Raw genomic sequence first — 25,213 nt, 5'->3', positions numbered from 1 at the left:
GTGGGAACAATATTTTCCCCCTTTCTTCATGTGTTTCCAAAGACGCTTGTATGAATTMTAAACTATATTTCCAAAGATGGAATATGACTTAACACATGTTTCATTGAAGCTTACTTTACCCTCAATGCATTTCTCCAGCTTTTTCCCCCAAATCAGATAAGTGAGAAATTAACAGTACTCTCTACTCTAGKGGAGATGTGTGGAAATATCTTGAATAAATTCATATCTTATGGCCGCAGCATAATCCCACAATGAAAAGAAAAAAAAAAATAAATTCAAAATCCACATTTTAATTTCAGTGCATTAGTCAGAATCCTGTGTTAAAAATAGAATATAACTGGTGCCACAATTAATGGCACCTTAGACAGTGTAACTACAGCATAATTTAATTGAGCAAATTTTCACTTATAAACTCATATAACTTTTTGTCTGTCTCGGGATTAAAATTGGCATGGAAAGAGGCTTATTTTAGAAGAATATTTGTTATGCTTAAATTTCATAAAATTATATGGGAAAAGTGAAGTATGTGGTGCATGCAGTACTGTACTCCTTTCTTCATGTGTTTCTTTCAACCTACCAGACTCTCCTGGTTCTCTGAAGCTGGTCTGGATCGACAGTTCTTCTGGCTTTCTGAAGATCCAAAGAAAGTATTTGCTTTAGGGCTGCAGCGGCACCAGGAAAACATGTCACCRAGATACTATATGAATATTTTCATTATGATATCGCTTACGATCTTCACCACTTTTTGTTARCATGTCAGCAATCAAAAACAGACATTTTTGGATGTCTGTTTTTGACATCAAAAACAGACATCAGACATTGTAGCTCATGCATGGCCATGAGCTACAAATATACTACTAAATATTGCATACAAGTCATCCTTTTGAATTGCAATATTGCTAATAATGAGATAGATGRTTGTGACTCTAAATATTGCAGAAMTCTACTTTTTAAATTTTTGCCTGTTTTGATTCTACACATGTGCCATTCACTGGGATAGACTGGTGCAAGAGAGARAAAAATCACATCCTAGGGTTAGGGTTCAGATTCAAACCTTTAGTTGGAGAATGCTCACTTGTTGTCTAAAGAAATAATTGTATAAATATKATGCGAAATTGAGATTAACTTCTCCTTTCTGCTCAACAAAATGGGAAAGACGAGAGGAAACGCCACTGAAGGATGTCTTAATTTTATAAGTCAGCAAATAGATGCTCAAAACTYGTCTATTTCCAGTCGCAGCAAAAGGTTAAAGAACTGTAGTTGTAATATTTAAAACTGTGCGCAGACCCAGCTTTGTCTTCAGACAGAATGGTGACTGAGAATAAAATGCAACCCAAAGATTCACTGTTAGAGAATTCCCAACTATTAAATATGGTGAAGGATCTGGCATGCTGTGGGCCCGTTTCCTTTATAAATAGTTTCCTGTCACATCTGCTACAAATAATGACCAGAAAATCYTTTAAAATATATTGTAATAAATAAATGAGATTTTAAWTGTCAGTGGRTCATTTCTGGTTGAAAAAAAATAAGAAAGAATATAATAAGATGAAATAAAAAATAACCTTCGTTTATGGTCATCTCAGCTCCTAGATCTAAACCCTATAGAAAAGCTCAMAAGAGGATCAGGATTCTAGTTGATCTAGAAAAACTCTAAACTTGTAAAACGTTGTAAAAAAGGAAAATATTAAGCGGCTAAAAACAAATGTTTCAAATCATGATGGGATTTCTTTCCAGTGAATGAGAACAATTACGAGATTAATTTATTTTAAAGATTTTCAAGCATCTTCTAAAAAGAGCAGAGAGTATTGCACCAGACACAGGTCTTAGGATACAAAAGCCGATGGAAATAAGTGCTAAAAATACTTTAAACTGGCAGGAATTTAAGCAAGCTGATGCTTAGRAAAACAACAAGMRGCAAACRAAGAACCAGTGGAGAAGCAGAAAAGAACAACCTCACCTTCAATAAACTTTTAGATTCTGAAGAGCGTCTGAAATACATTTCTTTCCAGCCTTATTTCAACTCCCAAGTTCGAGGAGTTATCTCAAGAGGAAAACAAGTGAAAAAGCAAACCGACAGATACGCGCGTGTCCTGCAGCGCCTCAATATCCGAGAACGAACGCAGATGAAAAACATCCAGACAGACCAGAGTGGAGCCTCATTGCCTTGTGAGGAAGTCAGCAACACTCACAGTTTGGTGAGAGGGAGACGGTGCGAGAGATTAGGAGAGACAGAAGGGGTGAGCCTTTGTAGCTGCAGACCTCCTCTCAGATCACACCACMGGCCAAAAAAAAGAGAAAGAACTTGATACCATATTGGAGCGTAATTACGTTTGAGAGGCTGGGCATGTTAGAAATGGGGGGTTGTGAAAGAAAAATCAGTCAACTGATATGAGGAGTGCGTGACTGTAAACCATGGCTTGTGGTATTCAGCCAAAAATTAGGCCAGTGGTTTAGTAACGACTGGCCACACACACCATTAACACTGACCCCTCCCGCTGACCTACCTTTGGTGCAATGACAAAACATGTTTTAATCAAACTCTAAATTACTTTTCCTTGCGGTAACACATGCTTTTTAAGTCCTTTTCTCTGACAGTTACTGTGACATCATTCAGTTCAGATATAAAGTGGGACGTGTGTCAGCAGAACTGCTTTTGTTTTTCAGAGACACGCCGGATGACTGCGTCCACTTTTTGTCCCTAGAAACACATTACCCCATGGTAATGTTTTTGTTTTACTTGTATTCCTCCAGCAGAGGGCAGCACAGTAACAKGAACAGCGATAACTGCCCTGGAATGCAAGATCATAATCAAATGTAGATTTTAGTCAGCCGACCTGCAGGCTTAAATTATTTAACATTTTATTAAGCACATTTTTTTCAGTCTAAAATAAATTTATATGCCTCTTTACTCTGATTCAGGGAAATTACCTTATCTGCAACAAGCTAACAAAGTCAGAAAAGTGTCCAGCTGTTTATTTAACAGTGAATCATTCGGTCAGAGATGGGAAGATTGGTGATCAATCTGAGCTTATTGGCCCCTCTAATGAAAATTAAAACAAAGAACTCCCAACATTGTGCATCTATAAATTCTTAAGCCATCAGCTTTCACTTTGAAAGACTTATAATGAGTTTATTAACAATTACATAAAGATTATGGGCATGTGCTTTGATGCACAAATAGAGGATAAAAGTGTAACTCCTCAATTTTCATTTGTTTTCAAAAAGTGAAATGACTTAAAGAATATTGTTTTCTCTCTTTCTCCTTTAAGTAAAGATAAYTGGTCRAAACTGGAAGTAGCATCTCACATTCCAAAGAAATCCAGAAATTAGTTAAGGCCTGGAAAAGACCTGGCTGCTGCATCTCTTCAACTCCTTTTTCCTTCTACATCAAACTCTGCTTCTATTATTTTCTTCTGCATTTGAACATGTGAAATATGTATTGTGTTTAGTCTTCTGTTCTGATGCTCYGACATATTCTTTTGGGCTGCTGCTAATTTAACGTTTTGGTTGTTTTATACCTTTTTAATGCAAAAATAAGCTCTCTTACAGGAGATTTACAACCAATATTCATCCATTTATTTGACAACCAGTGGTTTAAAGTAAGTTATTAAAATCTACAGATGGTCCACTGAAAGAAAAGGTGGTTATATGCCTCATGTAAATGTTATCCATTAGCCGAAGGAGATACTTTACTCTAATTTTGCTTCATCGGATAGGGTTATAATCTCAGATTTTGTAACATGAACCACGCAGAACATGGATCAGGACAACAATCAATAGGAATTAGCTGCATTCTGAAGCCAGCGGATCATTTGTCACCACCATTCATTAAAGATACATCCCAAGAGAAATAGATCGATGTGCAAAAGATAACGAAAGGGGTGCAAATTGGTTTGGAAAATGAAAGTAGAAAGGGAGGAAAAGGAGAAGTGTGGGTAGGAAAAGGTCAAAAGTTAAACTGAGTCAAAACCTTTTTCAGTCTATGTGCATGAATCCCTTTTTCTTGCACTTGCTTCATCGTTTAGATGCAGCCAACTGGGAAAACGAACATCTTTCCTCACACTTCGAGCTGAATCACCATCCTGRCTGGGTGTTGCAATGCTTCCTATTGTTTTACCCAGCAGCTCCCTTTGCTGTGGCGGAGCTTCCTGCCAGTGAGTCAACAGCAACAATCCGTAAATGTCAAAAAGCACTTTCTTTTATGTATCTCTTTAAAACAAATGTTTGAAGTTGCAGATGTCTGCTGTAGAAATGCAAATTACAAAGCAGACATTACAAAATGCGGATAAGACAACACAATTTCTGTCAACAATGGCATCCGTATGGTTTCTAAGCTTAATGAAGTCAATATTGTTTACCAGTATGTTGCGTGTTCAGATTGATTTAGTTAGAGAGGAGTTCAAGTGTGAGTAGGCAACTCAAAACACAAAGCATGAGGGATGAAATTTCCATGACTGGCATGTTCTCAGGAYTAAAAGACAGAAAAGAAAAATACAAAAWGCTGAAGGATGCACGATGAAAGTTGTGCTATCGCTACAAGGTAACGCTATCAGCTAATGCTAACARACTTCTATGTGAAGATTTTCTGACCAAAAAGCAACCTGCATGTGATGAAGAAAAAAGTAGACGTCAAACAGTAGCACACTGTTTATGGGAAGTAATAATTGGTGTCGCCATATTTGGATCGATTTTAAAGTTGTTGAGCACTTGAAAAAATCAGATTTGGGTCACAAATGTTTGCTGTGTGAACATAGCTATATGTGTATTTTTATTAAACAACGGATGAATGGCCCCCACTTGATCTTTTTACCGAAATTAAGTAAGGTGAAATTTTTGTTATATTGTAAAATTGAACTTTTCTCTAAAAAGGACCCGGCTCTTTTAAGAAATGTCTCCATGGTATTACAAAAGATATTGAGTATTTMTCTTGTAAATKTTAGTATTGTGAAAGCCCCACTACATWATTTTTTTTCAAGAAGTCAGAGTTATYTTGGTTTGAGCAGAGGTCAAACTGAAACTGCTACATCACCTGGTTAGATCCATGATGAATCTGACCAGCAGTCAGGATCTGGACTGGTGAGGCTTCGCTGAAGCAGGTGACGAAGCAGCTGGTGGCTCAGTGGAGAATCACAGAAGCCACATGGCCTCAACATATTTGCCAGCAGTTAAGGTTAGTGGTGACATAGCAGAATAAGATTAGAATTAAGGTGGAGAAAAGTGAACTAATTTTACTTAAAAAAAATCATCATTTATTGAGAAGTGTAGATTAAATGTGGCATCACTGAAAGCTAAAACTGTCTTTTTYATCAGCAAGCGAGCAGAGAAGGAAAAGCGATCCATAAAGTTGGTACGTTTCTCTAAAAYTAGACTCCAGAGTGAAACCTCTGACCGCAGATTTCAGGACAAACCATCAGCTAAGCTCRCTGCTTTTTCCCCCAAAAAAGAAGAGTGTAATTCAGATTGAAATTTAAATAATAAGGGYTGTGAGTAGAAATGAGTTAATTCTTCCCATGGGAGTTCCCACCAGTTTCGAGGCCAACCATTAACTCTTACTACTGGCTTACTGGGTGTGGTTCCCTCTTTAACCAAACCTCCAGTTCACTCCCTGACTAGGATGTATCCGTTTCGTTGCCTGTGGCTCTGGGATTTTTGGCCGAAACATGACAAGAATCTTTGTGCGTGTGTTGGCAGACACATATATGTGCATATATATACTTGTCAGCTCAATACAGGCGAACAATAGGCCGCTCTTTGCTTGTCCTTGCTGGCAAGACGGACAAAAGGGCAAAGCCAACAAGCTGTAATAGAGGAAGGGCGAGAAAAGGGCAGCAGAGCACAAGCCACCAGAGCTATTTTCAAATTCAAGGTGCTTTTTGCACATATTTAAGACTGATTTAAACTGAGTCACAGATGATGTTGCTGCACAACACAGAAGGCATGTCAAAATGCATCACGCCTCCTCGGACTCTGTTGCTTCTCCAGTTTTATTTTAGCATAAACAAGGTGTTGCAGTGACTGCTAATAAAGCAGAGCTATTTTGATTTTCTTTCACAGCTGTCGTGGTGTTCCCTCATCTCAACTCTGATCCTCCAGAGCTGCAGCAGGAAGGAGAAAACTCTTGTTTTCATAGCAAAAGCGGCTAAACCAACACGGTGTGAACAAGTTCCTGCTTTTGAGCAGGCTGGATGTTGATGGACGGACGGATGGATGGATCATTTAAACAATGGGACAGGAAATAAACAATTTTCTGTTTCAATATTTTCTCAAACTGACTAGGAAAAAGCCCTGAACCTTTTCTAGAAACTGGAGGATCAAGAGAGTGCTGTAACAAACGACTGTTAAAATATCAGAATAATTTGATTATTCTGATGATTAAGCGATTAATTTGATTTTTTTTTAAAAAGGTCATATTTTAAAGATTTTTCACTTAACCTCTTAAGCTTGTTTTAAAACTATACTAGACATACAATAAAGATATAAATAAAACAAATAGTTAAAATCTTTTCTTTTTAAACAAGGAAACATTTTATTCCCTTTCATGCAATAAAATACAAAATCTGAACATGGTGAAGCTAAAACTTTGCCACTTGAGTTTTGGGTAAAATATTCGTATAGAAAGGTTTTTCTTTCTTCTCAAACATGATATGTGTAAATATTTTGAACAGTTCTGGCTTAAGTACAACTTTGAATATGTTGTGTTTTTTCAGCAAATGGCCTTTTTATGAGTCTGCATTCTCCAAGTAACCATTTCTAAATTGGTTGACAATTATTTAAATAATTGATTCATCATAATAAACCAATAAAACCTGGAATCTGCGGACTCGGTTTAGTGAACCTGATGTCACCCTTTATTGGTATGAAGATGTTTAGATATAAGTTTGAACCGGGAGGTGTTGACACCACTTATGCGACAGTGATTTAAAACGACTGATGGCGAGCAGTCAGTCTTTCAGCAGAGATCCAAGGACGTTTTAGGAGCACAAAGACGAGATAATGAATAGCATGTCGGAGACGAGCCGTGCCCGCTCTACGCCCTTGAAAACACACACACACACACACTAAAAAAAAACACTTCATAAGTTGCTCATTATCCACAACAGGGGTACCCAACCAGAGTCCCATCATGCTGAAAAAGCACATTTCCTCTCACTTGAATTGTCCTCTCCCTCTTTGTTGTATTTGTTATATGTTGCAACGAACACGTCAGCAATTTCTGCTGTGACGAACGAGCCTCTTCTCAGCCAATTTATCTTTCTGGCCTGCTGGGTGGCCATGTTGCCGGCGCAACTTTCCATTTCCTGTGTGGGGAGGGGGCATTAAAACCACAGGAAAAACACAAACAGTGTAAAAACACAGATAAGGTGGTGTGTAAGGCTACAACTGCTGTAGTGTGCCTAAAATTACAACATTTTAACAGTCAGCTTAATTTCAGTTTCACACAGACCCGGTGGCAATAAAACACCCCCACAAGAGAGATCTTTGCTGCATTGCAATGCGGTGTGACATTGAGGATAATTACTGCACTGAAACACACCTGACTGCAGCTAAACACCCACAATCACAGAGAGGAAAGTCAAAGTGTCCGCTTCCTGTTTGAAAACAAAACGCAGTTCCAACATTTTACGAGTTCCTTGGTTATCAGCCCACGTACTGCTGTAGTATTCTCAGTTTTTCTGATCTTACACCCTTGTGGTTTGAAGTTGCATTGATTTATTTCTCTTGGATCATTTCAGGACAAGAGAACAGTGTATACAATAGGAGAAAAAATTACATGGGGGGAGTTTGGAGGTAAATCTCGGCTTTTTTGCCATCACTGCAAATTTCCTTTTATCACAGGTTTTTGTTCAAATTGCATCGTTAATTAAAGCAATCATCTGGTTTTAGTAGTGAATGTTTGCAGCCTGTCAATATTATGTCTTTTCCAGGGACATAATTAAATTTTATAACTCAATCACCTAATCACCTATGTCACCTAAAGTAGTTATAAAAATCCTGTATCTACCAAGTATAACTTAAGAGAAATAATCTTTACAATCTGACTCCATAAAATTGGTTTTCATCTCTTTAAGAAGTTTCTGTTCTTTACGACACTCTCAGCACATCATTACAACAATGCTCCTTAAATCATTTGACAGTTAAAAATTTAAAACTTATCTTGGGACATCGGACTTAGGAGCATAGAACTGCAGACGCACATTTCCATGAGGTGTTTGCTAATTGCTGCTGCCACTAGTCTGAAGGAGCTGAGTTGTTGAGWGGTGCTCTGTGAGGCAAAAACTTGTCTGAGTGCTGCAGCTCTGAGGAAGACCTTAATGGAAATAGGCAGTACTTTGTGAGAGCAAGCATTTATAGAATGAAAGCAAAACTCCAGGTATGATTTCAATGAGGGAAAAAAATTATCAAATTATATAAAGCTCAAAAAAAGCTATCTTGCATAATGTTTTCCCCTTTTAAAGACAACAACAACCAACAATGAAATGGTTTATAACAAAATAACAACCCCCAGTCAAGAAAAGGCATTAGTTTGTGTCCAGGAAAAAATGAATTCTTGTAATTTAACAGCTGCAATAAACGTTCAAAAATATCTTAAGGGTTATCAGAGCAATGGAATATTACCTACTGGTCAGTAATTATGTTTAGCTGCAGCTGCAAATTATCTCTGTCAGTTTTGTTTGACAGCACTAACTGGATTGACCAATCCTCTAAACAATGGGAAGTGAAGGCTTAAAAAACACATCATTAGATGTACACAACTTGAGAAATTCTTTTGGACACAATTTCAAACAAATGCACATTCCGAGAGTCTCACTCCAACAACTGGTACAAAGTATACATGTTTTACTACTTTGTCAAGTCTTAGAGAAGATTCAAACTGTCTCTTTCAGATGAAAAGAAACTGGTAATGATGTTCAGGAACAACCCAGGTCTCACCACAAAACTGCTATAAAATGGAGACTAACTGAACATTTGTCTCACTGTCTCAGTGAAAGAAGCAGCTGCTGCAAAAGGACTACTTTTCAAGCTTCACTGAAATTTGCAGCTGCCCACATGGCCAAATCAAAAGCCTTCTGAGAAAAGGCTTTTACTAGTCAGACAAAACAAAGACGGAGCCATTTGTCCACAATGGCAGGAAGAATGTTTCAGGAAGTTGTGCTAAATTAGACGTTGGTTGAAAGAATGACCGACGACTACCTTCAAATTCTTCAACTTTAACTCATGTAAAATACATGTCTAAACGTTGGTGTTTCAACATCTCAGTGATACCAACTCATAAAATCTGGTTCTGGAATAGCTAAAACAGGTAAGCATGAAAGCCTGGAATGGTTTTCCCAAAGTCTGATCCCAAAGTCTGCAGAATTTGGAAACTGCAGTGGACACGAGGCTATTTGCGTTTAAGTTTTCACAAATTCACAGATTTTTCTGTGAAACATAACTCCAAGTTATTTGTGGAAAATGATTTTATTTATAATTTCCTCCTAAATCGTCAGGCTCCACAACCCAAGCAGTAGCAGAATATCAGAAGTTCTGCATCTTCAGTTACACATTTGCACTAAAGATGTGACTTCAATCAATTTTATTAGTCATAAAAGTAAGCCTTTCTCCTCTGTTGTTAACATTTATTTGGCAATAGACATTTAACTCCCACGTATACCTGGAGGTGAACTGAAAAAATGCTGCTCATCAACAAAAGCAAAGTCTAATCATCCATCCTTAGATTTAGTCTATAGGAGATGAACAGAAACTAAAGGTGTCTTGCAAATGTTTGGTAAATACTAAAAGATGAATCGTCTGAGTAGTTTGATGCACTTCCAATTCTTTTTGAAACACTTGGGTTAAAATATTTGCAGTCTGCAACAATAAACAACCAATTAATCACAAATGTTGGTCTGCAGCTGTAAAACTTTGAAAAGAGTAACGCAGTAACAGAACTGCTACATCAGGAACGTTTCAGGGTTCATACCCAGTAAACATCCAGGTGACCCGCCCAGGTGGATCTCTGCATGCGGAGCACCTTCGCAGGTGCACGTTTTGAAGTGAGTCTGAGAAACAGTTCGTTCCTTTTCTCTCTCGACTATCTGGGTCAACCATCTGGGAAGATGCCAAAGTCTTGGCAAAGTGGGCAGGTGGCCATCACAGCTGGCTTATGACCAAGAAAAAAACTTCACATAGAAACGCAAAGATAGAAAAATCCAGAACCACCAGGTAAGATCTGTACTGCGAACTCCTGGAGCGGAAATTCAGCTCAGCTACCCGAGTCTGGATGAGATTCTTTGGGATGAAACTTTACAACTACGCTACATGGGATCCGATACATTTAAATGAAGGCATACTTGTGATTTTTGAGTCAAAGTTTACTGCTTCACTGCTCAATCTCACATGTCAGGAGGAGAGTTTAGAGCTCATAAAGACTCAATCCTGCCTCACAGATGCTCTCAGAACCTCTTTCTTCCCCAGCTGAACAATGGCAGAGCAAGTTTTCCCAGACCCCTTCTATTCACCGGTCCTGGATCGGATTACCACAGAGGAGCTGAAAAACTAGGCCACCTCATGTTGTGTTCACATGTGTGCGTCTTATGATAGTAGAAGACGTGGGGATCCGGTAAAGTAGGTTACATCTTACACATGATAACTAGAAATACTCTTTTGTGAAAAATTAGCCTTCGCCTGGGATACCTGTTCCTGCATGAATGCAATCAATTCATTTGCCGTTTATTGTTAAATGTCATAAAAATGCTGTGTCCTAAACTGCAAAGTAGAAAATAAAATCAGCCAAAGCATCGCAATAAAGCTGAAGGGGAAAAACATCCGCCAGCAGGTAGTCTTTAACAATTTATTAGGCTAGGGTTGGGATTTGGAAGCTGAAGTGCTGTGGAACGATGGTAAATCTGATTTGTAGCTGGTTTTACTGGATCCATGCTGCATGCGACCTGCAAACCCCTGTCCATGGAAGTAAAAGACACTGATTTTATACCATCTAGTAGACAGTGTCACTCTCTGGATATAAAAAAAATTTGGATTTTACTGTGACAGGTCTATTTAGCGCCCCCCTTCGCTGATCCAGGACTTCCACTCAGCGATGCTCATTCAGGCAGTGGAGAGCTCTGATTTGGTTATCTGAAGCAGAACAAGAAAACCAAATCAAACATTGAAGACGTCAAGCTGAACGCCAGTATGACTATCTTTGTAGGAAAGGAACCAGCACAGAGAGGAAAAAAGAGTCTTTGGACAGCATCAGCACTGCTGTAAATATAAAAAAGATCTCCTGGTGCCATGCTGCAGAACCTATAAAGTGGAAATGAGGCAAAGACAGACATGCCTTTGGCGCTGAGATACTTTCCCTTTTAGGCTTCCCAGCTTCCACTTTTTGGTTTTCCTTTTCTGTAATCTCCCTTTGGCCAAAAAATACATGGGTTAAGAGCACACTTTTGGATCTCTGTGTGTAGTAAGCTGCAGAAATGAATCTGGCCCATTTGAGACCATTACATATTTCTTCTGCTTTTCTGTCAGACTTCAATGTTTCACATTTATTACTTCTGCGATCTGGATATATGAATTACTGCACTGATCTTAATGTCATTAAAAAACATTAAATCAGTGTAAAAGAGTATTAATCTCAGATTGTGTGATAGCAGTTACAGTGTAAAACCTAAGAAAAATCACTTCAAACCATCCTGTTTTTTTTAGACACCAAAATAAAAAGTAATTATTGTCAGGTATAAAACTATAACTGATGATTTTGTCGCAGTGTTTGCACTTGAGTAACAAATGTACACCAACTATTTCTCATGAGATAAAGCTTGAAGAACAGATGGGATTACAACCCATATTCTACTTAAAAATGTAACTTAGAAGACATTTAACCACAAACAGCAGCAGGTTTGTGACTAACATAATACTTTAACAATTCTGGTCTACATACCTAAAAATGGCTTTGATGAGACCATTACTGCCTCAGCCTCTCTTGGAGTGTGAAAACCTAACTCTGCTTTCATTTAATTATCGTTTCTACAACGGTTAGCTGATTTTATTAATGGAACTGCGGCATGTTGTAATATATTTCTGGTTTCAAACAAATACCAATTTACAGTTAACAGAAAATACAAACGGGAGAGGAGTTTAAACTGGGAGACTCCGAAAACAAGATGCTGGAAATATTAAATCAATTAGAAATATTTAGTACTCTGTCATCTACAAAATACTCCCTTGGTTAAGGGATATTCCAGTAGGTACAGCCTCCCTACCAAAGCTCTTTTCTATGAGATAATGTGCTTGATCTTCTCTAGAAGGTAGGAGTCGTACCAAGTCTTAACATTTGGTTGAGAATCTCTTTAAAGTATGCATCTCTGTTAAAGTGTTCATAAACTTTAAACACTGAGTCAGTCTGAACGGTGTAGGATGGTGGAACATCTTCCTGCGTTTGCCATCTGTTCAAAGCCGCCCAAGGCTCGTCGGCCAGTGACGTGTGAGCGAAGCTGGTCTGACTAGTGGGCAGTCTGCCTTCTGTCCATCTACATGCTTAGTGAAATATACATGTTATACTTCACAGAAGTATATACATAATCTATTAGCCACTGACAAAAAGATAAAAATATCATGTTTAAAATTCATAAAAATCTGCAGGCTATTAAAAAAATAGCACAATTACTACATGCTGTAATCCAAATTATTCATTAGTTCAGTTAGAAAGAATATTTTACAACATTCTTTCAATGCATGTACGAAAGCTATTCTTTGCCAAAGTCAACATCCAGTCCATTATTTGTTCTCTATTTGTGTGGTTGTTAAAGATTTAAAGCCATTAGGCTGCAGAACTGCATTTGACATTTCCTTTCACCATGCAGAGGCCACAGTTACATAAGGGTTACTATTTTAGACTGGCAGATTTCAGCCAGTGCTGCTCTGGTAATGGGCAGGTTTTTTGGAGTACATCACGAATACAACTGATGAACAGTGCTCAAGTTTCTCTCTCTGTTAAAACAGAGCTAAAAGGGTGCATTTATGCTCCAATAAAAGCACAATTCAGTTTATTTTTTTCTGCATTTACTGTAACGCTCAAAGAAACAACTAAGTTTGTCCACAAAGCCGCAAGGCATTGCACTGGGGCAGATCTGTGGAGTTATCTAAAGGACAAATGATTTATTAGCAACTTGCTGACTCAGGAGGGTTTCAATGTCATTTAGCCTTTTGGTCATCCAAGGTGAACCAGAAGCTGGGGCAGAGAGAACGAGGGGGCAGATGACAGAGAGAGACCATGTGTGCCCAAGAGAGCTCTGGTGAGTCAAAGTGGAGAGAGATAAACCGAATCAAAACAACTCATACACATCCATGCTGGTAAGACCTCTTTCTTTATTATGTGTTTTAAAGGTTAACAAAAAAAAATCCAGGCAGGCCACTGGGAAATTTCATTATCAGACTGATCGCATTTACAAAAATGCAGGTTTTATGATTAAACGCAGAAATACACTTGACCGTCGTCTATTCATGGTTCAGAATTCGTGGAGATTTCTGTGGAATGTAATTTCAAATTATTGATAGAGAACCTGCCTATTTGCCGTGTTTTTCCATAAAGTATACCTAAAATATTCAAAAGACAATGGAGCTTGTCCGCTCTAGGAACTCTTATACCTTAGGACATTATTGTTCCAAAATAGATGGATTAATACCTTTTTCTCTAATTATTCACTGTCATTAGAAAGGTTCCTCACAGATAAAGTTGGGTCAGGTTTCATTTGCCTGTTTGACAGACTGTACCTTCACTTCAAATGCATGTTGCCATTTTATCCCTTCCTACTTGTGTTTTACCCACATCCATGTGTTGCATATTTCTTTATTTCTATAGTAATGTAAGTACTTAACACATAATGACAAATATCACATATTTTGATAACATTATTTTCTTAGGCTTTATTATCATTGATTGTGATTCGGATTTTCAATTAAACCTGTTTACTCTTACAGTATCCAAAAACATATAATCAAACCAAAGAAGCCATTAGTGGCCTGCTGATGGTAGTAGATGTCATTTATTGGCATCCTATAACTGTAAAATAAGCAGTTTAATACCCATGGAGTTTTCTTTTCCCTATTTAATGGGCATTAAATGTCCACAAGGTTGGTACAAATTGGTTCTTTAGGCAAAAATGCAATTTTTAAAATGCCTAATAGAATCAAAACTGCAAAAGCAGTACCAGGTTTTTATTTATTTAGCTACGATGAGCATCGATGAGTAGAATTTGCAGTGGAATCTGATTTCTGTAAACAAAAATCACTTAGAGAATTGCGTACCCTTTCTATGTGTTGTAGYCCTACAACACCTCAAAGAAAATGTACCTATTCAAAAATAAAGGGCTATTATTTAATTCCTACTGCTATATTTTTAGTCTCACTGAATCTGTAAACATATGATGATTAAATTATCTTTCTCAACATTTTCCAATGTAAATACACAAGCTGGGAGTGTAGTTTCACATTCATTAAAACTAAAATATATATGAAGTCTGATGTTCATGTTTTTATTTGAAGTTCCTAGAAAAGAGTGCCAATAAGATCTGTTTTCTTTTCAGATTTTTTTTTTGTTTTGGCAAAATGTGTGAAGTAAGTTTGCACTACTTTTCAGCCAATAATCTAAATTTATTTAGTGTGGGAGGCTGCAAAGAAGCACTGTGGGTGGGAGCTAATGTGTGCATATGAGAACATGCGAAGGACTGAAAATATTTTTATGAGAAAGGAGCCAACGACAATTGGTTTGTGAGCTTAAAAAACTGCTTTACCATGTTTGGGGCTGTTTTTCACTGATGCTTTGGGTTTTACAGATGTATTTTTGGCACCATTCTGAAATCTCCTTCATAAATCTATAGCTGGATGTGTCTCATACCTAGAGGAATTGTATGTGAAAAACAGAGTTTTCAAGAAGACGTTTGATCTGCTTAATGGTGTCTCTGGAAGTTCTTTTTTTTTCACTCAAGCCTCTTAAATTGGAAATAAGGGACATATTTTACAGATGACTTAATATCTCTTCTTTAAGCCTACAATAAACCAATCCGACAAATAATTATAGCTACTGGCAGAGAAAGTAGCATGCTGCTTTCCTATGATTAAGATAACCTTCATTTTTAACTTCAAAAATTAATTTTTTGAGGTTAAAAACACTCCAAGTAATGTGGATTTTTGCCCACCCACCTCACCAATGCTACAGGTTTCCAATCAAAACCCACCACACACAAACTGAACTCCCTCAAAGTAACAACACAATCTCAATAAGACAAAATGTTTCTCTACCCAACAGTTACAGTGATAGAGCTGGACTGCAGAGCCAATTAGCAACTGATTTTATCAACCAAAAMTCATAACAATAAAGAGAAAATACATTTGTTTCTGCAGAGCAAGCGACCAACATCCTCACATCACATCTTCTCCAGTAAATGCTTCATCCTCTCTGACGTTTTCTCAGTTTCTCTGAAAACCAAAACTGTAGGACATGGTGAACAGAGATTTATTTTACACATCATGAAACAACTGCTCACTTTTTGCATGTCCTCCCACTACCTCCTGCAAAAAAAAGAAAAAACGAAAAACAACAACAGTGGAGCCAGGGTTATGGGCAGATGTTATCGCCACCTACAGGTGTGGGTTTTATTACGCAGCATTGCTGTTAGAAAGTCAGCACACATATTTGGTAACAGCTGCTTTCTCCTTAACATCAGACAGTGTTTATAAATGCTCTTTACATTACTCCTCAGATCAATGTTTATGAACATCACCACACATTGAAGCTACACATGCTTTCAAGAATAATTTATAAACACCAGAAGAAAATATTAACATCTGATGAAGTTGTAAGTAAAGTTCCAAATAGTGGTTAGAAATTCACCAAAAAACAGCAACAAACAATACAGCACCACTAAACTGATAGCTTTAAAACATAACATTCATAACTGTTGTACTACTAACCCATCTTTCTAATTGCAAGAAATAGACCACAACGCCTGATAAAATGTATTCTTCGCTCCAGTCCATCAAAGAGTACATGCTAAAACATCACTAAGAGAAAAAACCGAAGTCTGAGACATTCAGCTAGCTGGGAGAAGTCCAGACCAATCAATATGGTGCATTGTGAGTCTGTCTTGGAGATGCAATCACAATCCAGACAGACCCACTAGGGTAAACTGATATGGTCGAAGGAATCCGACCATTCAGCACAACTCCTATGGCAGTAAAATCAACATCATAAAGTCACAGTCTCAAAAGCACAAATATTGCTACTCTCCATTATCATCCCAACAGTTACCAGAAGTCGTGTGCCAGTGTTGCTAACAGGGTACGATCATTTCCGGACATTACGACCTTACGCCACAACCCAAAACACTCACTAACTCAGCGGCCAAACAAAAGACCAGTGGGAAAATCATAATCTCAAAAATAGGAAACTAGTGGGTATTGTAATTTTAAGACGTGTGGTCAKATTGTTTTGCCTAGTTGTTTTGTTTTCAATTTAATTTGTATTCAAGCCACATTAATTTGAATGACGGAACAATCAATTACTGAAACGTCTTCCGTCATCTCTGTTTAAGTGCATCATCATGACTTACGACAGCCTAATCAGTTCCAACAGCCCCTCTTTGCACCATTGGACGTACAGTATGAGACTGGCTGTGTGTGTGTTGGTGTGTTTTGCTGACTTATTTGTGGCGAAGAGTAGCAGCAGATGTGAGAGGTAATTTGGAGCCCCAAGAGAGACTCAGCAGTGCTTTACAAAGCATTATGGGTAAATATCCCGTCATTAAACCTAACTGGACTTCAATGACATTTTTTCGGTTTCCCACAAACACAAAGACATGAGTGATSTAACAATTTAACTGTGAATGTGTATTTATGGTGTAAGTAACTGATTCTGGATGAAAAGTGAGCACTATAGATTGAATGTAAATAGCTGAAAGTGTTGTGGTAAAATGCTCAAGGTCACATTTACATAACTACGTTCCAAACCAGGGAACAGATCACACTAAGGGTTCTTATGTCAGATTTTCATACTATGCCAGTCTAAAATGTATCATTTTTAAATATTTTTTCCCAGGGAGTTTTCTTTTCCCTATTTATGCAGACCTGGAAAATACTTGAATCTACTTCCAGTTATCCAATGAAACCATTAAAGATAATAAATTAATACAATTCAAAGCCTTAAACACTATAAAAATTAGATCTACAACATCAAGACCTTCAGGCCAAAAGCATTTTCATGATACACCATTAGTTCAATACATACACTGTGCTTATAATCTGGAGGATATGCAGTTGTTGAATTGAGATGATGTAATGAGACAAAACGAGAACAAAAGGTGGACAGTGGCAAAAACTCAGAGACAGACAGACAAAATGCTGGCAGCGGCTTTTCTGACGTGAACAGAGAACGGGGTCGTGAGCAGCCACAGCCATTTTTCTCTACCATTATTTTAGCTCCTGTTAGTGTTCACCGGGGGCTTTTGAGAGCACCCAAGTGGAGTTCAGATTTAGAAGAACCAGTAAGGGCTCACTTGATACTCACTAACTATTCTCAAATGTCTTTCCACCTATTCTTCTATCACCCAGAGAGACACTAAAAGTCTGCCGTTCAATCCGGCGAGCAGATAAAATCTGATCAGCATTGGCCCCCGAGGAGAAATTTCTAAAAGGTAGAGAAGAGAAAGCAGGATGAAGTTATTAAATGCTAGATCCCAACACCAGAACAAGTCCCGCCCACGGAAAAAAGAGTTTGAACAACTCAGCAGCTGAATGAAGATGTTGGGACAAACTATCAGCTCATAACGCCGTATGACTGTTTTAAAGTGCACTTAAACACAACTGCAAATTTCTGTCAAAATCCACATGCAACATTCAACAGGACGCCATTTGTYGTTTCATCAGATCTATTATTTATACAGCRGCTGAGTAGACACAAATGGACTGGCATACAACCGCATCACAACACAGTAGGCAGTACGTGGTTTACAAGAGTGGAAAAAAGAGAAAAACATGTTGGAAAAAAACAGCCAACAGATATTGGAAAAGAAAGAGTGATAAATGTGGCATGATTTAAATAAAATCTGACAGCTGTATGAATGTCATGTGGCAAGCAAATTAGTCATCGGTTTGTTCTTATTTTGTTTTTAATAAGAACAAAAAAAAAACGTGAATCTGTTACAATTTAGTGGTGTGGAGCTCACTTAAAGCCCGGCAGTAAAGTCCTGCCAAACTCCTTCAACCAAGAATCCTTCTCCTTCACACAGAATACCTCTGGGACATCTGGAAACAAATTAACTTGCTTTGCCTTTTTTGGCTGGAACAAGTCAAGCAGCCCGCAACAGCCCAGCTACTGCCAACATAAAAATTGATGATGGCTCACCGTTACTACATTGATGTTCTTCAAACATGATGGATTATATAAAAAAAACCACTAATATTCAAATAAGTTAGAATAACTTTGAATATTTTAAACACAGTATTGTTTTTGTGCTAAAATCTCATCAGCAATCATTGATGCAAAAGTGCTTCGCGCAAGAGTCTACAACTCCATTCCAACCGTGCCAGTGTCCTGCAACCACTGAATGTGTCCCTCCTCAACACACCTGAATCAAATAAATGATTAATGACCAGGCTCWMACAAAGCTTGCTGACATGCCAAGGAGGTAATTCAGCCTTTTGAATCAGGTGTGTTGGAACAAAGATGCATCCAAAATCCCCAGGACAGTAGTACTTGAAAACTGGAGTGGCAGACTGCTGTTTGACTGAATTAAACTCAATGTCATGTTCAAGAACTCAGTTTAATATGTCATGGAGCCTTAGCTTCCTGGAAGTATCCATCAGAAGATTGGTGCACTGTGGCTGTAAAGGGATGGACATGGTTTCCGRAAATAAGAAAATATCCCCCAAATAATTACTGACTTCTCTTCTACCTCGGTCACGGACTCGTTTGCTTCTACGCCTTTGTCTTCAACCAAATCAATAGATCCAAAAACGACACTGGTCCTGTCATCCAGAGAGATACTCAGGTGAATTTTCAGTCATTGGGTGTACCAGAAATGGTCAAGTAGTGCTCTCTTTGCCTCCCCATTCTGTGTCTAGAAGTAAGGTGTAGAGGCAGCTGAAGAAACTGAACTGGAACGAGACTAAGTCCAAATGTTGTCAGCCCCAGGGTCGTGAAGTTCTGTGTGGAGCAGCACCTCTTCAGCCTTCAGCCGGTGCCAAAAAAGAAGCTTACCCATCAGTCCTGAGTAAGTCAAGACCTGTTGCACTGACATCCCGCATCATGACAGCTAACAGAATTCAGCCTGATTTGCTCTGTCAGAAACTCTAGAAGACACAGGTGGAGGCCTCAACAATCATCTGGGTCAATGACTACCTGACAAACAGACCACAGTTTGTGAGACTGAAGGAGTATTTGTCTAGCCAGGTGGTCAGATGTTGCAGAGAACCACAGGCTGGACTCTCTACATTCCTTTTTACTCTGCACAACTTAGCCCAGTCATCCAGAGAAGTACTCATAAATTTTCAGTCATCGGTGGTACAAGAGGTTAAGGAGTTGAGTACAGAAAGATGTTGGACCGCTTTGTGTCATGGTGTGGGAACAATCATCTTGAATGTGAACAAAAGGAATGATTGTAGATTTCAAAAGACATGGGGTTAGGTCAAACCTTATTTTCACCATGGCAGAAGAAGTGGAGGTGCTGGTGAAGTACAAATCCCAGTGTTCACCTGGACAGCAGGATAAGGTAGACTCTTAAGAAACTTGTGTAATATAATTTACAATAACATTTACTTTTCCTTTTGGAAATTTCTGATCTCAACATCTGAATTTTTCAGCTGAAATCAAGACTTGTTGGACCAGGCATCATTTATCCAATCTATTATTGTCCTCTTTTGGTGAGCCTGTATGAACTGTAGCTTTTCTTTTGGATTTTAGGGTCGTATAGCCATTAGGGGTCGTCTTCTCCTGTTGCTGCAGCCCATCTGCCTCAAGAATCGACATGTTGTACATTCAAAGATGATATTCTGCTTTTCTTGGTTGTAGCAAATGGTTATTTTAGCTACTGTTTCAAGCCYGTTTCTGCTTTGACATCACCAAGGCATTTCTGTCCACATAATTGCTACTTAYTGGATATTTTCTCTTCTCCCAACCATTCTCTGTAAACCTCAAATATGCTTTTGTGTGAAAACCCTCAGCTATGTCTGAAAGCAACTGAATGTGTGCACCTAATAAAGYRGTTTATGAGTATATAGCACAACAAATACCAGAAGATTTTACGCCCATATTGCTTAAGTCTACTAAAAATGAGTGTAAATGCAGCCAAAGTTAAAAGAAAAACTTTGAAAGACCTTCAAAAAACTTGGGACTGATCAGGGCCACTTAAAAGGATTATGTGAAAGTCTGGCTGCCTGGAAGCAAAGTACAAACAAACTTATTGGATAAGTGTGCCTTCTATTCATGAAATCTTAAAGTATTTACCCTTGAAATCAACCTTGACTTTCTGTAATATTTCACATAATGGGCAGCTGAGGTATAGTCACCTGGTGACCTTCTCTGCACTATGAACATTACTCCTAAAATAATTACTTTTGCTATTAAAAAAAAAAACAACATATTGGCAGCTGTCCTATTCAAAAGGTTTGGTTRTGACTAAAGTGCCAGCCGACCAGCTGGGACATTTTGGCAGTGTGTGTGTTAGAAAGAAAGAGTGTGTGTCCGCATGTGTGCAGCAGTATGTCGATTTGGCAGTGCCGTTCCCCTTATTTCAGTCCTTACATAACGCGGATCATTCTAGAAAAATGTGACAGCAAAACTCATGTCGTGACGCAGTTGTGTTGCCACAGGGGGGAAGACGACATCACAACAGATTGGAAATGTTACTCACTCAATGGAGCCAATAAAACTCACACAAGCGCACACACTTGCATCATAACTCTCCCCAAACAGGGTGCTGAGACGACACATGAGCATTTCGAAATGGCTGCACCTGCTGCTGAGAAAATATCTGTYACTGTGTTTATTTAAAACGTAGAATTTGATCTTGTCACTCATGCAGGATTACTGTTCTCTATGAGGATTCGAGATTAAAGACAGTTTTCGGCTAAAGTCAAGGTCTGTAGCATTGGACCTCTCCTAATAAAAATTATATTGACTCTGCTAACCCCTACTCCCCTCTCTGGTGGTTCGGCTAAGCTGATTTTATTTATGAAAGCTCAATCTGAATGCGACGTGACCAGCTGCACCAGAGGGAACCGCACTTTTTAAGCGAGACACCCAATACCAAAAACGGTAAAACTGTCTGTTTCTATTTTTACATGGAAAGAAAAGGTTTACGAGAAACTGTATTTTGAGGAATCTTTGCACCTCGTATACACAGTGTTAGGGTCCACATCTGCCCTCAAATAGCTAAAATCAGCAATCTCAAGCMTCCCTCTCAAACTAGTTCAAACACCAAATACATATATAATATCAGTAAAAACACACAATARAAGTTGTAGTAGCGMTATAGAAGAAGCTAACATTTACAGTCTTMCTCATTTCCATTCTTGCAATACAACTAAACAGCGGCAACAAAAAAAGGCGCTCCTGGATTGGCTGTTTTGTAAACACCAGCCAGTAGCATTGCGTCTAGATATCTCAGCTTTCCATGCTGCATTTTTTTAGTTAACATTCTCTACACACACACAAAAAAAAACTGAATAGGAAACTTTTACACAAATTTAGAGTTATGTTTCCAAATAAAATTGTGAAGTGAAGAACCCATGAATGCTGATCTACGAATACGCAACAGTATACTGTATGCAGCACCATGTCCAAGATAAAGGAAGGTATTAAGTAAAAATGAAGGTAAAAACAACTGTAAAATATTCCATCTCAGGTTTGACCAGTAGCAGTATCTTAAGTGGAACCTGCACGCCAGGTTCCACTTTTCTGATTTGGTTGGTGGGTAACTTGTTTGCCAAAAATACTGACAACATTTTGATGAAAAACATGTACAGACTGATCTAACGTCCTTTAAAAAAACATAAAGTAGCTGTGTGTGGTAATAAATCTTTTCAAAAGGCCATGATATTGTGATGCATCTAAAAAAAATCTGCCAGATTTTTTCCTTGCCAACTGTAGGAGGTTATTTCTTTCATTTGGCAAGCAAGCAGATAAACAGAGAAGCTGCTGCTTTTCTATCCTACTCACATGAACCGTGGGAGGGAGGCAAAAACCGAGAACGGCTTTCTTATGCATAAATCTATCCATTTTAATCTTGAAAGTCACACAAACTAATGAAAATGATAATATTTAGCTCAATCACAATGAGTGCAAACATTTATTCCATCTCGCATGTCACTGCTTATTTATTTTAGATTTTAATCTTCATTCTGGGTAAAAGATAAAGCAGATAGGCCCCCGGTGGAACATCCCAGACCAGACGAGGTTTACCACAGCTCTGTCAACACGGCAGCGACAGCAGCATGTGCGTAATCTATCTCGGCCCTCGCGTCCATTTGCYTGCGACTCCATTCTGCTCGACTGACTCTGTTCACAGAGTGAGAGGTTCGCCTTGTCTCGGTCGGGGGGGTTGCTGAGCTTGTAGAAAACCTGGAGTGCACACAAACAGCTCATGCATGCACTAAGTCTGATATACACGCTATTAATATTTAAAACCCTGCAGCTCAGTCCCTTATCGCTCCGTTTTCGCCTTGCTTCTGGTTCCCTTACTTCAGCTCCATACGATCCGTCTGGTTGGTAAAAAGCGCCACCTCAGTGAGGCCGTGATTCATTTTAGCATTAACTGCAACTGAAAATGCTTAATAGGGCGTCATTCAGATAAAGTGTTAGATGTCATTTGCAGTAATCTATCCAGGGCATTTAGAAGTTATTCATTTTTTGCTGTTTAGCCAATATTCCCAAATACGGTTATGGTTTAGAAGAGTTTGCAAACAAGTTGGTCAGTCAGGATAAATGCCGTCTGGCAGCAAAACTGAGACACCAGCTGGGAATCCTTGATGTCACCTTGTGACACATGGTGACATTCAGCGGTGAAAGCATTTCTCCCTATTTTAGAATCAAAAGTGTTCAAAGTATTTAAGAAAAGAATCTTCAAAAACTGCAGACTGGTAGATGGGCAGATAGACGGATGGATGGATTTGGACAATAGGAATGGAAATAAAGTCAGGAAATACTCATTGAGGATGAACGTCCGTGCAGCTTTTATAGAATTTCCTTCAGGTCACACAGTTCCTGTTCCCATCTAAAACAAACCTCTGCATTAAACATAAATGACTACAGGTCCAAACTTTTAACTGGTAATGTCTCAGTTTAAAGTGGTTGGAGCTGCAATGGTCTGGCAGTCTGATTATGTAAGCTCTTTACATCAAGCCAGTGACCTGTTTCACCTCAACTACTTCTGGACTTATCAGGACAAGCAAACGTCCTTTAATCTGTGTGAAATTATCATCTTAAATGCCTCCAACTACATAAAAGAATGAAATACCATAAAAGCTGCAGCATTGCTTTAAAAAAGGCATAAGTATGTTGGAAATCATTAAAATAGAGGCTTGATTTGCTTGATTCACCAGTGAGTCTTGACAAATTAGGTATTCGTATGGATTAAGTTAAAACAAACACACACTCCTTAACAAATGCAAATTCATTTTTCTTTATCACACATGCACTAATACACATTTACTTGTGGCTAAGTCTGTAATTATAGCATGCCCATTAATCAGTGACAGCTGTAATTATACTAATTCCAGTGTGTAATCTGATCAAGGTGAGTAGGATCAAATTATAACATTTCCCTGATGCAACACTCGCTGGGAAATTTAAGCAATCATGACAGGGCCGAGGTTGCAAAGAAAATTGGTTTAGACCACAACAATCTGATTTGTCTCGGTATGGTAGCTGATTAGTGGGCTAAGCAATGAAATGTGCGTAAACTCTCTGTAGCCTGTAGGCTAATTTTAAAACCAAATACTTACTTTATAAAGCTGCTAATTTACAGAAAGAGATGTTTTTTGGGGGKTTTTCTGAGATAACAGTAAAATGAGAAATTTCTGGGTATTTCTTCATTACTAACTTGATTTTTAAGTGATTAAATAATTAGATATTCAATGCTTCAAATTGTAACACATTGACGTCCAAGAGTATTGGTGCGTAGGCAGCCATTTGCTATGGGACATTTACTGATGGAGAACAAAAGATAGGAATTTTAAGTTTCCAGCTGGATCCAGAAGTTAAGTTGAAGTAAAACCAACTGAACTTGAGGTCYAACATTCATGCGAGACAGGATGAAATGGCTTAAAAAGACAAAAAGAAAATGTTTGAGTTTGTTTTCGTCAATTTGGTCATAAGCCATAAATGGGGGGAATCAAATAAGTTACCCACATTTAAACAAAAATGACACTTAAAACACAAAATGTACCAAAGATTTCACATCAGTGTTAATTACATTATCATTTATGAATTTAACATGACCGAAAAAGTGCAGGCTAAAGTATTGCTTATTTCACTTATCCTCTTTCCAATATCTGTTTTGAACAGATTCTAAAGTCTGTAAAGTACACATTTGGAGAAAGCAGGAGAAAAACAGTACAACTGCCAGTTAATATTTAACTAAATAATAATAATAATAATAATAATAATAATAATAATAAATACTTAATTTACACCAAATTCTTGTGGCACTTTACAGTTTTTAAAATCTTCATGTATTAATTTCAGCATCAAAAAGTAGACCAAAGATGCACTCTTGTTTATTAAACAAATACTTTTTAAAACTCCTTCTGGTGTTTGCTTTTCTAAAGACGCATCTTCCTCTAAGTGCGTACTCGTTCTTTCTGGTATGGAGCTTCTTAACACAGCCTGGAAACAAATCAATTCTACACTAATGTTTTTCAGCAACAAAAAAAGCACCAAGTTCTGAAAACATGGGTCCATTTATTTCWTCAATAAATGGACTGTTAGTAGTTGCATGGAGATCTGTCTTATTAAGTATTCTTATTGGCCTGCTTTGCATTACACAAATTGAATTAGTGATCCTGACAAGAAAGTCAAGGATCCAAACGAAAAATGAGGAACCAGATAATTGACCATCTGCACAAACATTTCTCAATCCTTGGGGGTCTAGTATTTAATCCTATCTAAATTTTCCCTTGCTATTTTCTAAACATGCACGTCTGTGTGCACTGCTGAGAGTAATACCAGGAACAATGAGAT

At 38.1% G+C, this 25,213-nt stretch overlaps 1 protein-coding gene across 2 annotated transcripts in view; it reads right to left on the bottom strand.

Moving 5' to 3' along the window:
• The window catches only part of adarb1b (adenosine deaminase RNA specific B1b), a 138,363-nt gene that overhangs the window by 54,333 nt on the left and 58,817 nt on the right, over positions 1–25,213 (bottom strand). Inside the window, exon 3 of one of the 2 annotated variants that reach the window (XM_008402286.2) lies at positions 578–630. The exons of the other annotated variant lie outside the window; for it this stretch is intronic. The gene's annotated coding sequence lies outside the window, so the exon portion shown is untranslated. The remainder of the gene's footprint in view (positions 1–577; positions 631–25,213) is intronic. 2 annotated transcript variants of the gene reach the window in all.

This window comes from Poecilia reticulata, linkage group LG2, assembly GCF_000633615.1.
Source record: "Poecilia reticulata strain Guanapo linkage group LG2, Guppy_female_1.0+MT, whole genome shotgun sequence".
Lineage (NCBI taxonomy): Eukaryota > Metazoa > Chordata > Actinopteri > Cyprinodontiformes > Poeciliidae > Poecilia > Poecilia reticulata.
Note: the sequence above shows the minus strand (reverse complement) of the source record. Positions and strands in the feature narration are given on the sequence as shown.